Source organism: Brachyistius frenatus, unplaced genomic scaffold (assembly GCF_029030835.1).
Source record: "Brachyistius frenatus isolate BFR_SWC_R1_liver_20210118 unplaced genomic scaffold, ASM2903083v1 Contig_27, whole genome shotgun sequence".
Lineage (NCBI taxonomy): Eukaryota > Metazoa > Chordata > Actinopteri > Embiotocidae > Brachyistius > Brachyistius frenatus.
In genome coordinates, this window is record NW_027210626.1 from 2,801,551 (window position 1) to 2,817,050 (window position 15,500).

The window sequence follows — 15,500 nt, forward strand, 5'->3', positions numbered from 1 at the left end:
TGCACTAACATGTTGTTTCCACACGGATGCTTCAGTATGATTAATCTAATAATGTCATACATAATAATATATCAGTCAGAGGGACCAAATGAGTACTTTTGCTACATGTTGCTGCGAACACGTGCTTACTTTTACTTGAGAATCTTTAATGCTGGGGATTTACTTGTAATAAAATATTTTTTACACTACTGCATTAGATCATTCACTTAATGGAAGCAGAGTTTTATTGTGTCATGGAAGAGCTCATTTTAACTAACCTGCCAAATGTGCTGTCTTTTATGTAGTTTAATGTAAACTGTAAGAAGCATATTTTTACTGTATGTTTGACCTGAGATGTTCAGTTGTCAGATAAAAGTATATATATATAAAAAGCATGCTATTTCCCGCTGACATGTGGTGCAAAATGAAAAGACACAAGTAGAGTTCAAGTACCTCCAAACAATAACCTACTTTATTACACGTTAGTCAACGTGCTTATTTCTTCACCCGCTGCAGGAGTCATGTTCTTAATAGAGGATCTTCGGTTACAGGTGCGCGGGTCAGAGTGTCCGGAAGTGACGTGTGACGCTCGCAAGACTGTACCATTCTGTAGTGGACAGTAAATAGATGGAGCCAGAGGCGAGCAGCCCGACATCTCCGAGGGATTCAGAAGAGCGAAACGGTAATAAACTGCGCTTTGTGCGACTTCTACCGAGAGCTGTGGCGATTCGGAGGAATCTGAAGCGAAATGAAATGCGTATTATTTGAGTAGTTGTTAAGAGAAACGCTGTGGTCCGGTGATGGGATGGAGCGGGGCAGCTGTCAGCGAGCTGCGGTGTCCGGGCACGAACACCGACGACGACGACCGCGGGCTGTTACACCGACTCTTCATAATGTTCAGGAGCGAAATACCAGACACAGATCTGCACCTATTACTACGAAGCGGTTTGAACATGGTGTGTCAGCACCGCTGGGTTTTAATCTGTCCCGAGTCAAACAGCTCATTTTAAAGTGGGTCCTGCGCATAACGAGTATTAAAAGGGTTAGTATTCGCCTTCATGATGTAACCCGGCGGATAATCTCGTCGGGCACTTTCAGATCAACGAGAACACTCGTTTTGACCAGGAGGAGGAAATTATGGGCTGCAGCAGCAGAGGAGTGCGAAATTATAGAGGGAGGTGGAGAGATGTTTGTGTTGGATTTCTCAGGTTGGACTTTTGTTTTGGATTTCTGACTACGTGGCTGAAAGAAAGTAAAGAGCGATGCTGGCAGGAGGAACAGGTTGGGTGTCTCTGAAAGTCTCCTCTCAGACCGTGTCTTTATATTTCACTTCATTTTATTGCTCCGTGTGTGCACGCAGCTTAAAAACACACACTTTAATACACCCTGTGCTGCAGTACATCAGACTTCAAGGAAGTGTTTAGTTTTTTTTGTTGAAACTATTTCAGATTTATTTAAAGGTTGTAGTTTTTGGTGTTGTTGGATTGTGTAGCATCGTAATAACAGGTTTTTCTGATATGTTTCAGCGAGGTGAGACTGAAATGTTTAAATATCGGTCCACGACCAGACGAACCACACGTGATTTGTTGCAAAATGTGCAGCATGCTGATATTTTCCAACCCTTATGGACCGATTACTGACACCGAAGCCTGTCTGTTCCTCACAGATTTGTTGGCGTGTATCGAGATGAGGAATTCACTTTGTAATGTTGAAGAAATGTGATGAGGCTTCACTGAAAACAGACCCTTTTAAAGGACGCCTCCACACGGCGGACATGATGGCACACCAGCTTTCACACTCAAAACAGGAGACACACCGAGCACCCTCGGTTCGGGGACGCGGCATCAGACGTTACAATCAGGCTCGCAGCATTTAGGCATAATTAAAGAGTCATTTTATCGTATCAGCAGAAATGAAGAAAGTAGTTGAGAGATGAACTGGTAGTAAAATGAATCGTTATGTGCAGCCGTAGTCTGAAGTATGCAGAGCAACTTTAATGTTACACGAGCGCTTTTCAGCTCGTGGCGTTCATCAGCGTCAACACGAGACGGATCACGACAAAGCCTTCAAAAGGGTGAAGATAAAACACACCGCAGATGTTGTTGGAGTTTTGAACATCTGTAAATTCGTTCTCTCAGGTTCTCGGCAGCAGCTGAAGTTGTGGCAGAAACTCGTATCTCGCTTCCAATGTTCAGTGTTTTTTTTTTTTGTTTTGTTTGTTTTTTCCAACCCTTTCAGGAGACGAGTTGAAAAGCTGAACTGAAGCCTTCGTGACCGGATCGGTCTCATCGCGCCGTTTCAGTTTTAGCTCGGTGTCCCTAACAAAGTGGCGAGCGGCGCCGGGGCCGCGTCGGCCCTGCCGCCTCTCCGTGAGCAGCGCCGCCATCCGACACAAGTCAGGGACCATCGTTCGTCTCGTCTTTTCGCGACGGCCTCATGTCGCAGCAGCTCTGCTGCCCCGTTGCGTTTCTTCGCTGCCGACACCCTCTGACGGCCGGTCGGCCGGCGGACGGCGTCGTGGGTGCCGTCAGTGTTGTGTTCCAGCCTCGTCGTGCCGGGTGGGACATTTCCCAGTAAGTGTACGTGTGCCACTAACGGCTCGGGCCTCTCCGCAGCTCCGCGGTCAAGTACAGCTACACGTGGGCCACTCGCATCTTTACCTAACCGTGACAGCACTGACTCTGAACCCCACGCTCTGCCACCGGTGAAGGAGGGAGACGATTGTTCTTCGTCTCTAAAAAAAAAAAGGTGCATTAGTGAAGTGGCAGATACTGCTGACCTGCTGTCTCCCTCAAAAAAAAAAAAAATCTCCTGTCACCCCTGAAAGAAAAGACAAATTGTTCTATGGTGGCTTTTTAGGGGGTTGATAGAAAAAAATAAGTAGAGGGTTTGATGTTGAAAGTGATCGTTTGCTTCAGTCTTAATCTGATATTTTCTTTCTTAAAGTCAGCAATATATTTGGAAGTATTTGACCATTATTAGGAGACAGTTGTCGTCTCCGCTGCGGCACGTAATCTCACAGCAGCTCACGTTGGACCTCCGCCTGGACGCGACATCTCCTTCTCCTCCTGTTGTGGTTTGATCGCGGTTGGCAAACAGCTTTTAAAGTGCGTTAGCTCCCCCTACTGATGTACCAGCAGGCGCCCTTTAAAAAAAACAAAAAAACAACGGCAATAAAACAAGACAAAAGTCGCGTAAAGTTTTGAATGACTATTCCGCCTCATCCGTAGTCGGGGCAACGGAGCTCTGTTGTCGTCTGTTAAAACACATCGGTGATGCACGTCCCTGCATTAAGATGAACACGGGTTTGTATTGGCTCCTCTCTAATGACAATATTTAACAACGTAATGTTAGAAAATGTTCAAAAAGATAAGATAAGATAAAAAAAAAAAAAAAGATTTACTAAATACTTTTTCATCCTCATTAAAAACCGATTTGTTTTAGGTATGTTAGCTGTCATTATTAATGAGTGTGTAGCAGCTGTTAACAATCGCCCTCCCGTAGGTTCGTGCTCTGAATGTTCACATTGAGGAGCAGCTGAGTGGAAAAAGCCAAACAACAAACGTTGAGCTGAAGGAGGGATTTGAACATGAATGCACCCCCCCCACACACACACACACACACACACCCCGTTCCCTCTCTCTCTCTCTCCCCCTGTATCCTCTTACTCGCTCGCCCTCCCTCGGGTCCGCTCCTCCTTTGCTTCCTCCTTGACTGACATTTCGGTAATGACACTGTGTGAGCTCCACGGGCGCTGCCTCCGTCGCATCGGCGGCTCCCTGTGTGCACACGTGGGGGCCAGCTTGTGGCACCGAGAGCCCGCCCGGCACGCCTCACATCTATATCAGACCATCAAATGCCAATAATGACAGCTCAGCGTGGTTAAGAAAATAATCATCTTCCATCTTCCGGGCTCGTCCGCTCCGTTGGCTCGCCGGGAGTCATCGCGTGCCAAAGAGTCTGTCGGACACTCGCAGGCGTTTTGCTGCTCAGCTGTTTTGAGGACTGGGATTTCGTTGAGAAGTGGGTTAAGCCCTCCATCCCTTTATATTCGGGCAAGGGGTATTACAGCTGTGGCTGAGGGCCTTAGATTAACTCGGCATTGTTGAACCCTAAGTGTTCCTGGGCTTTGCCGCTAATGTTATGCAGGCTTAAATTCAAGAAGAAATGGGACTTGGATTTTGTGAGGGCATCCTCTTCTGCAGGCCACAGTTATATTGCAAGAAAAAGACACGTTTATCTGCATTATTTCAGTTAGTTAATGTGCCCAAACACCATGAAAATCGGCTGTGGGAGACCTGTTCTCTGTAGTTTGATCATAAAGCAGCGAACGTGGATGCTTACTATCTAAACGGCCGTCACTGTTCGGTTCGGTGCGTGTGCAGCACTGTATTTATGCAAAAGCGCACGGCTTTAAATGTACTTCTCTCTTGTGATATGAAGCTGAGCTTCTATAATTACCGCAGCCTGCAGCGCCTCATGGGAGCATATTAACACACACGAGTGGAGGAGCAAGAAACAGCACATGCGTTGGTCATAGAGGCTGCGCGGCGTGTTCGAGTCCCTCCCACCGCTGATGCGTGCGTCTTTACAATTATAAATGAATTGCGGGCGATGCACAGTTCCTCGTAGATCATGGTATAATGTTTGTTTATGTAGCCGTGAGTAATGCTCGTCCAATGCAACGGGAATAATTTCCCTGAATGAGTCAGGAGGTGTGATGTTGCCGCCACGTGACCGCAACACAAGTCGAACTGGAGCAGAAGCTAAACCAGGAGGCGCGCCGTCTCTGAGCCGCTTTCATTTTCGGCTCCAAGAGTTTGAAAAACATCATGTGCATTTTTTTTTTTCTTTAGATCTCGAGGCCTCATAATGGAAGTTGAAGAACGGGTGACATCAGCGTCGGTTGCCGCTTGCTCGTGAGCTGAACAATTTGACGTGCCGAAGTGATTCTTTGCAAAACATAATGATGCTGAAAATAAATTTTAGTTGCAGGTTTAAACACAACATAAACAAACTTAAAAAAAAAAAAAAAAAAAAAGAAAATCTACTGCGACGGAGATAAAATCGCCCCAACAAAAGTGATCCGTACTAAATAAACTCTCATCGTTCTTCCAGTAGAGATAACGATGATTAACGACTCGCACCGTGCCTGCATTTTATTGGTATTTATTGTGCCGGACTAATGTGCAGTGCACAGTTGACAGCGTGCGTCTCCTCTCGCCTTCGTTCAGATGTGCGACTTGTCATTTCCCCGCATCGCCTCTGACCTCTGACCTCTGACCCTAACAAGCAGCAGCAGCTGGGATCTGAGGCTCACCTCCGCTGCCTCCCTCCCTCTCCTTCCTCGTACGTCCTGCTTCGATGGGATGAAAACTGGATACGAGCGCTGCGTCCCAGCGTGTGCTCGTTCCCTCCCACTTCTGTGATTCTCTTCAGTGAAATAAGTAGAAGCAAGAAGGCTGCAAGAGCCTTCAAAACATTTCACGTTGTCTCAAGACTTGGCTGCCGGTGTTCGGCGTTACGGCTCCTCATGCGATCCCACGACTCCTGCTCCGGATTAGCAGTTCGGAGGGGAGGATCCGTTTGCTCCCCGAGTCTCCTCTGAACTGGCGGTGAAGAGCGAAGCAGGAGAGACGGATCGCCGTCGTGTCGCAGAATCCTGCGGGAGAGTTGAACGGTCATCGTTATGTAATTTCCTCTCTGCGGATTGGTCGGGCCTGCGGGCCGTCGGCGGGCTCAGGACAGTAATCTCACAAGCATTACCCGTCTCTCGCAATCGGGAGGCGGTCGTCGGGCGGACTCACTCATCCGTGCCTTTTGTGAAAAAAAAAAAACAACCGATCAGCCGGGCCGGCCTGTTTTCTATCGCCCGTCGGTCTTAGCGGGACAAACGGGTTTGTCCGTGAAGTCCGGGCAGGTCTTCTTCTCATCGGTCTGTGCCGCTGCATCGTGTGACTGCCGCCCAACACGCATACCGGCTGGCAGATTTTTATTGTCCGATATCGCAGCTGTATCAGTGTTTGGCCAATATGCGCCAATAAGAAAACTTTTTTTTTTTTTTTTACAGAACGTAATGGAGAAAAAGAAGCTGAGTGCAAATTAGAAACGGTTTCTATTTCTGGTTAATAAATTCCCAGTGAAGTTTCGGTGCAACGATTTTGGTGTGGACGAGAAACTGTAAAATTTCCTGCCTCCCATTATTTATCTTTGTCACAGATATAAAAAGGGTTTGATGACAGCGTTTGAGGGATTGTTGCAAAAAAAAACATGTCTCTATTTACTGTATGTGCAGTGTACATGTACGTAAAAAATAACATCGGCCGATGTGTTGATATCATATTTACTTCTTAGTATTGGCACAAACAAATCCCGTATTATATAGTCTTATAAAGTCTTGTATAGTAAACATAAAAAAATGTATTAATCCCACCTGATCAACAGCAATGACAGTTGATTGTAGGAAAAGAGGAATGTTTTCATGTTGGTCCGATTTGATGTGTCTTTAATTGTCACTTCCGAGAACCAGCTGTGTAAACAGTTAGCAACATTTAGCTTTAGCCGACGCTGGCTGTAGCTGGATTCAGATCCTTTACTAAACATTGGGTTCGTTAGCGTTGACGCAGTGTTTTCCTTAAATTCTATCTTTTTTTTCATTTTTTTTTTGAAAATGTATTGGTCACTTGTGTTGTAACTTTTGTTGAGCAGCTGGCCACAAGTGGTAATCACAAAGAAACCGTATTTACTGAGCGTAACTCCAGCTCCATGAGTACCAGCGCAGCCTGTTACAGGTTAAAGCACAAACGAAGGAGAAGCATCATTTCAATACAAACCAGCAATCTGGCTGGAAACTCTTGTCCAGTCAGAATACGTGTGATGTTAACGGACAAAAAAAAAAAAGAGCATTTTGTGTAAGATCGTACCCAATCAACCCGACTTACACAGGGCAGGAAAAGATGTTCAGGGTGCATTGTGGGAAGAAAAGAGGTGCGATTGTCCCTGTTACACGTCAGTGGACCATCAGAAGGATTTTGAAGCTGTGGATATGAGCAATACTGGAGACATACAGGAGACATACGGGAGACATACTGGAGAGATACTGGAGACATATTGGAGACATACTGGAGACATACTGGAGACATATTGGAGACATACTGGAGACATATTGGAGACATACTGGAGATACTGGAGACATACTGGAGACATCCTGAAGAGGTCCTGACGACATCCTGAAGACATAATAAGGGTTATGACTTCATTACGCCAATAAAGCCATATATATATATGAACAGTCATACTCTACTTCATGAAAGCAAACAGATAGAGACTTCAATTTATTTATTTATTTTAAACCCTGATATCTCCTGGAAGCATCCATCCTATCCTGTGCAGACCAAGATAAACTGTTGCTGTGCCAACGACCGAGTTTGAGCCAATCACAGCGGCAGTGGAAGGTTTTATTGACAGTTTTAATTGCTTTGCATACTATTTTGAAGTTTATCACATTGATTGTCTGAGATGTTGCTGTTTCAGGCCCTCTATACATGCAAACGTGTGTAGTTTATTTACTGCAGTGCTGCGTGAGTAGATGTGGACCGACGACTTTTTGTACATGTTTGGCAGGAAATGATTGTACTTTTAATGTCGCTATAATATTTGAAGGCTGTAGTTACTTCAAACAAAAATCTTCCCACTTCAGAGTTGTGGTCTTTATCTTATTTCTGTTGATACATACAGCAGAAGAAGCGGACCGATGACAAGACATCATCAAAAGAGCAATTTTCCACCTGAAACACAGATGAAAATATGACATTTCTGTTCATTCAGCATTTTAGGTGAATGGAAAACGATTCTGACGATTACACATATTGATTCAACTCGCGGCCAGGTGATGATGTAATAATTGTGACAAGTGTAAATGTGAGAAATCTCTGACCAATCAGTGGTGTGCAGTATTTTCACATCACATTTGAGCTCTATCGGAAACCTCACTGGACTTGAAACCACAAAGAGTAACCGGTACTGTCCACAGCTATCCACAGAACTAGTGAGTAGAGTAGAGTCCGGCTGGTACAGGCAGAGGGAAAAGGGCATTCGCGACCCTCCCGGGAAGTCTTATTTATGAGTCAGTAATCATAGATGTGTCGGTACCCGGTCGCTGCCTCTGCTGGCAGATTGAAAGGTAAACCGCTGTAAGCTTGTGTGTGCGCGATGGTGCTTTTTCTCTTATTAATGCGGTGGACACAGGAGCTGTCAGTGCCGCTGTTCCGCTGCTGGTGAAATAGTAATGAGTGTGCATAACGAAGCCGAGCCAGTGTGGTTTACAGCTCCGTTGCACTCGGAGGCGAAGGCGGGACACATGGAGCATGTGTGTGCCAGTGATGGAGGCAAGGCGCGAGGATTTGGCCGACAAACTGAGAGACTGAGGTCAGACTCTTTATATCTTTGGTTTGGAAATGTTTAGCTGTCTCGTTTGACTAAGTCTTCGAAACCCTCTGAAAACTGAGGAAGAAGGGACGTGCCGGGAATCATATTTAGTCATGGCTACTGTACTGTGAGGGAGTTGGAAAAGGCAAATGTAAGAATGATGGATTTCAAATTTGCAAGCTCTCCTTCGTGGCGAACTAAAGTTTTAGATCAACTTAAAACTTACAATGTAGATTTATCATGGGAATTATCTCAGATTCAAAAAATGTGGATTGGAGTCAAAACTCGGTGCAAGTAAAGATGGTTTGATAGGATATATATTTTTATGTCTGATCGAAAGGCTCAAAAACAAATGTATTTATTTTACAATAACAGAAAATGGAATAAAAATGCAAATTCTCAGAGAATCGTTCGCATTTATGCTTTAAAACTGACTGAAACCATGAATTGATTATCAAAACCGTGGCTTCATCATTTTACAAGCAAAACACCCTTCGGTTTTACCGTCTTCAACATGACAAAAACAGCTGTTTTTGTTTTGTGTTGGGTTTTTTTCAGACAGTTGATCGGACAAAAGGAGAATTTGAAAGATTGCTGCGAGAGATTTTGGGGGATTTTAGCTCGTTTTGTCGTCGTCATTGTTGAGAGACGACTGTCAAGGCGGCAATAATTTGGCCTTGACAGTCACGCAACACAAGTTCAAAGGGAACACCTTCAGTGTTTAGTAGACACAAGATACGATTTATTTTATGTTGTGACGAGATACGTTATTTGGTGATTGATTGATTGATGATCGTAAGAGTGCATAGAGAGCTCTGCGTTCACCGAACACTGTTGGGAGGAAGCGAGGAGCGGCGCAGTCATCAACTGCGAGCACTTTTTCCTCTGACTCCTGCATGAACAGTTCAGTAGATCTACTGAAAGACGGCCTCAGTTTGAAGCAGAAACTACGAAGCTCACATCTCAGCTGTTCTGAGAAGTGCAATGGAACATTTTTAATTTCACATTAAATGAATCAAATTCTTGTTAGCGAAGACGTTGATGAAATCCAATAAAATGTGACCAATTTTAAATTAAAGGTCAGGGTTGATGTAGCCGTGGACAAAAACTTTTGATTTAAAAAACATTTGATTGCGTGACATAGTTGTCACAAATTAACAAATGGACATTTATTAAACACTAACAATATTATAGTTAAAGTTATTTCATCTTTAAAGATTCTGGTAAACTCTTTAAAATTATTTAAAAAAATATAAATATATTATAAGCTGTAAAATATATAATGGTATATCACTGTTAATATGAAAATTGAAAGGCTTTTTGTGATGAACACATTTTCCAAAGTAAAGCTCCTAATTCTTTTATTCGCCGTTCTGTTATTTTTTAATTTTATTTCACTTTATTAATCCCCGAGGGGAAATTTCTTCGCTACAGCAGGGGGGGCTCTCAGGGGGGAGCTGCTGCAGCAGGCTGCCACTAGTGCGGCGCCAGGTAACCTGACCTGAGGTGCATGTTTTTGGATGATGGGAGGAAGCCAGAGAACCCGGAGAGAACCCACGCAAGCACAGGAAGAACATGCAAACTCCGCACAGAAAGGCCCAGGACCGGATTCGAACCCAGAACCTTTTTGCTGTCAGGCGACAATGCTAATCACTGCACCACCGTGCCTCCCTAGCCCTCTCTATCCCTTATATGAACATAATGGATAGAAATCATGAATTTCTGAAGAGGTCTTATCAAGTCGTCTGTTTAAAAACGTAATTCATAATATATCCCGTGCTTTTATTTTGCTACACACGTGGTGTTTGGGATGAAAGGGGCTCAGACCATATCTAATGTACCCATTTCTTAACTATCATCAAAACTGAATTTACGTGGCTTTAAAAGTTTCTCATTTATATTTAGGAATGTTTGATTGGATTTGTTTCTGGCATGTTTTCATATTTCAGTGTGGCTTTGCATGTTTCCACACAAGCACGCAGGCGATCACGAGATTGGCTGACCTTTGGAACTTGGGCTTTAGAGCAGAGTTTGATCTTCTCGCTAAGCAAACAGATCAGGAATTTGAATCCGCCTCGTCCGTGGATATCGAATGTCTCGCTCTTTTTGTCAATATTTAACTCCGTTTGGGAATTCCACTGCTGTGTTTTGTCTTCAGCTGCACGGCAGGAATATTTTCCATTTGCGTTCACTCTTGTTCTGTTCAGAGCCAGAAAAGTGCTTCACGTTGTATTTCTGTTCAACATGCGAAACACAAAGGTGTACTTTTAGCAAATCCAGTAATCAGCCAACACACTCACCCTTCCCCAACGTCGGTCCTCCAGCATCCTCGGCCATCTGCACCGTGACTCATTTCACTGTCACTTCACGCCGTTTATAGGCAGTGTTTGGACGCCTCTGCCTCCACCTCGCCCCGGGATACCAGACCTCCTCCCCCGGCAGGGTCCCCCGCTGGGGTGTGGCTGGATGACAGAGATTGGACAATGCTGCCCCCCCCCCCCTCCGCCCCACTTCCCTCCATGCACCATTACATTCCCAGTGCCCCTCCCCACCATCGTCCTCCCCAGAGGTTTGGGCCTGAAACAGAAGACATGGGGGAGCATCTGTTCCCCGAGCTTTTCCTTTCACCCCCGGGCCTCTGTCTCAATCTTGTTTGGTACGCCCCCTCTGGCTTCAGTCCAGCTCCGCCACAACCACTTACGCACTCATATAAACTGCAGGCACACATGACTACTGCCCTTCATCTTCGCTGCTTCTTCTTTCCTCATCGATCTTTTAACTACCTGGTGACTCATCTGTTCCCTTTCCTAATGTCATGTTGGAAGCACTGCAGATGGCAGAACCTCTAATTGTGCACTATGGTTGCAATGCATCTGTTTAACATGTAACTGACCCATATGAACATGTTTCTCCGCTCTGTCTGTGGTCTGTGTGCAGGCGAGATCAAGAACGAGTCGACGCCGAACCCTCAAACTCTCTGCAGACCTCTGAGATGCTCAGAAACTACCTGACAGGTCAGCGCACGCACACAGAGACATGCACACAGAGACATGCAAGAGTCAAGAGCGGCTAAAATAAAGTGTGTGATACTTGTGCACATTGAGCGGAGAGTGAGAGAGACATTAAATGACCTTTTGTGGAGAGAAAAGAACAATTCTTCTGACATTCTGGCTCTGACCTTTTGAGTTTTCTGTGACTGTCGAAGCCTTTTAACCCCGAGACCAGAACTTGTTTAAATCTTCTGAATAGCGACGGCTGTCGGGTGGTTTGATTTGTATTTGACAGTATTTGTTGATTACTTTTATCGATTAATTCATAATTTAGCTCTTTTGTTACATTTTTGTTCTCGATGGGATTCTGTTTTTTTCCTCTGAGCTTTTTTTTTTTTTTTCTATACATAGTGTCTTTGTGAACACATCATACACATCATATATTGTTACAATCAGCTTTAATGTGCAAATAAAACAAAATTTAAAAAAAATACACAAATACACTCCATTTATCTTAGGCTAAGAAAACAGCAAATGTTGACATTTTTGAAGAAAGAAACAAGGACGGTTTTGAAATTTCTTTAACAACTGATTAAAAACAACTGTTGAAGGTGACACGTCTGTGAATCAACTAACTGTTTATAGTTTTAGCGGTAGATTGTAGCGCACAGAGGAGTCACATAAGAACACGGAGAGCGTGCACAAACACTCAACTGTTTTGGTGTTTTGAAGAAATATCCGATACAGAAGTACAGTCAGACTGCAGTAGAACACTTATTAAGTTAACCGGCTGTGCAGAGCATTCACACCCTGTGGTGTAAAGGTATGTTTATCATAATGATTTAATGAATGCAGTCAAATGTGTGCAGTTTATTTACCCACAGGAAGCAGGCCTGATGCGTGGCTGCGTGTGTTTGTATTATTTCTACCCTGCTGAATCTTTAACGGGTTTTAAACTGATGCTAGGAGCCTCAGCAGTATGATAAAAGGTTAGTGTGCACTACTTATTGAACCAATCACTAATTTAATCAGAAATATTTGACTTGGCTCAGAGAGTGGGTTGCCGGGCTAATGAGCGCGAAGCGTGGCGGCTCGGCCGCCGACGGTGTGTAAGAACGGGATACGGTGTCAACAGTGTCCACTTTCAGTATGTCTTTTAAACATTTCACTGTTCAAAAGTCTGAAAATGAAGGAAGCATATTGTTGCTTCATTTCATTCTGGAGCTGCAGAAGATTTTTTTTTTTTTTTGGTGCCACCGCATGTGACGATAAAGCCAGATATTCTGTGACATGTGTGTCTCGGTGTTTTAAAAAAACCAACATATTTGGTCCCAAATGGACGGATCCATGCTGGAGGACAGGGTTCAGCCCGCAGTCGTGTGGGATGCTGCACCAAATCGGTAATCAGTTCTTTCCATGCCAGTTGTATCAAAGGGATTTTCTCTTGTGCAGAAGCAGTCTGGCCTACTTACAGAGACGCTGCCGCAGCCTAAACCGCTGTTCCCAGCCGGTGCTGCTCTGAAATACATTCCCCTTCCTCCACCTCTCCTCCTTTGCTTTCCTCTCCATCCATTTGCTCCTCCTCTCCGAGTCTGTGCCGAAAGCTCCACCCCTCCACCCCTCCAGTCCTCCCCTCCCCTCCCAGCTCACCCCACCTCCCTGTGCTCTTTGAGCCGCGTCCTCCCTGCGTCAGACAGCTCCATTCATGAAAAGTGTGACGTGAGCAGGTCCTCAACGACCCCGTGACGCCGCCGCCCACCCACTCACAGCCCAGGTGCTGCGGGACTTAGAGGAATGTCTGTCATCCTCCAGCCGCTCGTCTCCCTCTGTCCCGGCTCCTCTTGCTGTTTTTTCTCGCATCCTGACCGTCCGTTCGGTCCTCCTCACCCGGCTTTTAGTTTTTTTCTTTTTCACCCCTGCCTCCGAGCTGAAAGAGGACCATGAATCCGAGCTCTGTCTGCTGTGAGTAATCTGCTGATGCTGTGTCTTTGCCGTTCATCTGAGTGAAAGCAGTGTGATGTGGAGTCTCCGGTGATAATATTTTATTTTACATCACATGTCTGAAGGCAGACATTCTGCTGTGTGTGTATTTATTTGTGCTGTTTGCATGTGGATCAGATGTCAGTGTTTGTTCAGCAGCGCTGCAGGAGTGTGTTGAGCGGTTGTGCGTTGGTGCGTGCAGCAGCTATTTTAAGCTCAGCAGTGACGCTGCTGCTGCTTTTTGATGCAGTACTTCTCTGTACCCTCTGAAGGACAGGTGGAGATGTAGGTAAAGGTATGGACCAAGAGAGACCCCCCCCTCCCGCTCCACTTATTTTTTTCTTTGCAGCCAAATGAAACAAACAAACCCTCTGAGGTTAACGCCGGTGGTCAGAGATGACAGACTTTTCTGGGACACGTGTTTGGTGTGCAGCCACTGGCAGCTCAGTATATGCACATACATAAATCACATTGACTTTGCTTCCACGGTCTCTTATTTAACCTTAATTAACTCCGCCTGTCTTGTTTTTGATGTCCCCTCCGCCTGCTGCACCGTCTTTGACTTTTCCCTCCTTCTTTTTCATCTCCATCCGTCTCTTTATTTACTTGGCAGCTGGAAAGCTGTGTGTGTGTGTGTGTGTGTGTGTGTGTGTGTGTGTGTGTGTGTGTGTGTGTGTGTGTGTGTGTGTGTGTGTGTGTGTGTGTGTGTGTGTGTGTGTGTGTGTGTGTGTGTGTGTGTGTGTGTGTGTGTGTGTGCGTGCGTGCGTGTGTGCGCCCACCTCTGTCCTCTGCTACTAAGCATGTTTATGTAACTACACGGGATGAGTAGCCAGCAGCCGGGCTTTAGAGGAGAGGAAGAGGAGGAGGGGAGGGATCCATCCATCCATCCATCCATCCATCCATCCATCCATCCATCCATCCATCCATCCATCCATCCATCCATCCTTCCTTCCTTTTTTCCACAGAGTGTTTATAAATATATATATTTTTTAAACAGCTGCATATTCATGTCTATAAGGGGTTTGGTATTTGAGTTTTCTCCAAAGTGTCTGACTCCAGCTGCTGTGGTAGATTGTTTGATTTACATTCATGTTTTTTAAAAAATTTTTTTTTTTTTAAAGAGCATGCAGGGATAGTATGAAAGCAGGAGCTAACAGTAGAACTAGTGTGTACTGATTTCCTGGCCTTCTGCTGTGACTGTCTTATACGCAGAAGAAAGAACATGTAGTACAACACCCACTTGCTCCCGTTAGACTCTCATGCCCCACTTTTTTTGCTCTGTAGCTTTGTGTATTTTAATATTGCAGCCATGAAAACGGTGTCAGTCACAGCCACGCTCCTGCAACATGCACGTTTGTCTGTTGTGTCACTTTTTGTGTTTCTGTCTCTCTCCTTGTTGTCGTCGGGCCGAGCAGGCCGTCCCTATTAAAAGAGCACAAGGGGAATTGTTGTGGCAGCAGCTGCTGTGCTGTGTGTGTGTGTGTGTGTGTGTGTGTGTGTGTGTGTGTGTGTGTGTGTGTGTGTGTGTGTGTGTGTGTGTGTGTGTGTGTGTGTGTGTGTGTGTGTGTGTGTGTGTGTGTGTGTGTGTGTTGCTGTCTCCTGGTCGTGCAGGGCAGACAGGCCCAGTTCACATGGAGCCGGCTCCTCTTGTGTCCTTTGTTGTCGCTCTGGGAGTCTTTCCCATTTGGTCGGTACAGTATCATGCCGCAAGCAGCCACAGTAGCAGCAGAACAGCAGTTTGTCTTTCTCTGTTTTGTCCGTTCCTCATTCATTTTTCTCTGCGTTCGTGTGTGTCCCCCCCCCCCCACCGCAAAAAAAACATTTTTCTCAAAAACGTCCTCATTGACAGCCATCCTCGTCCTTTTCTGTCTCCCTAATCTGCCTTTTCTTCCTCTACTCTCCTCTGAGCCCGTCTCTCCCTCCGATGTCTCCTTGGCCCCACCGTCCCTTTCTGTCTGTTTGAATTCATCATCTATCCGGATGGATCTGGTTAGTATTAATAAATAGAACTCTGTGAAGCTTTATTGTTAAGAACCACTGGGAGGAAAGAATCTGTCCGACTAAAAGGCTGATATTGAAGCAGACCTGTGAGCTTTTCAGAGGAGAGTATGCACGACAGTTGCA

General features: G+C 45.2%; 1 protein-coding gene across 2 annotated transcripts in view; it reads left to right on the plus strand.

The window, feature by feature from the left end:
• The first annotated feature begins 591 nt into the window (after positions 1–591).
• map3k13 (mitogen-activated protein kinase kinase kinase 13) overlaps positions 592–15,500 on the plus strand; it is a 31,707-nt gene continuing 16,798 nt past the window's right edge. The window contains exons 1-2 of one of the 2 annotated variants that reach the window (XM_069698601.1): positions 592–661; positions 11,344–11,420. The gene's annotated coding sequence lies outside the window, so the exon portion shown is untranslated. Of the gene's footprint in view, positions 662–11,343; positions 11,421–13,059; positions 13,359–15,500 lie in introns of those variants that run through there. The other variant, XM_069698602.1, reaches the window with a different exon arrangement.